We start from the raw sequence: 454 nt of genomic DNA, 5'->3' as shown, positions 1-454 counted from the left end.
GAATTATTGAGGTTAGAATTTTTTTAAACCTGTATTATGTGCATAGCTAAGGATCCTTTTTTATACATATTCACCATTCTACCTAGTCCCTGAAATACAAAGGTTCTCAGAAAATTATTGTGTTTTGTTACTTGCATCCAAATGCCAGTGTACCCATGCATGAAGTACTGTATTTTGCAGATCCAAGTCCAAATGGCAGAAAGGAGGTTAATATGTATAGTACATTTAGTTATCCCATTTTTTCTCCATGGAAATAATAATCTTTGCTCACTACGGCTTTGTTGAAAGATTATATGTTGCCAAGTCTGGGATAAATAGTATAAGAAAGAAGGAGAGAAAGAAAAGGCAGACTTTTTTGGCTTTGGGTATTGAATGTAATAAAGTGTTTGTCAATATATTATATTGAAAAAATACATTAAAGAAGTGATTCTAAATTGCAAATAAATTGTTTTAT

Source organism: Pyxicephalus adspersus, chromosome 4, assembly GCF_032062135.1.
Source record: "Pyxicephalus adspersus chromosome 4, UCB_Pads_2.0, whole genome shotgun sequence".
Lineage (NCBI taxonomy): Eukaryota > Metazoa > Chordata > Amphibia > Anura > Pyxicephalidae > Pyxicephalus > Pyxicephalus adspersus.
This window is presented reverse-complemented; position numbering follows the sequence as displayed.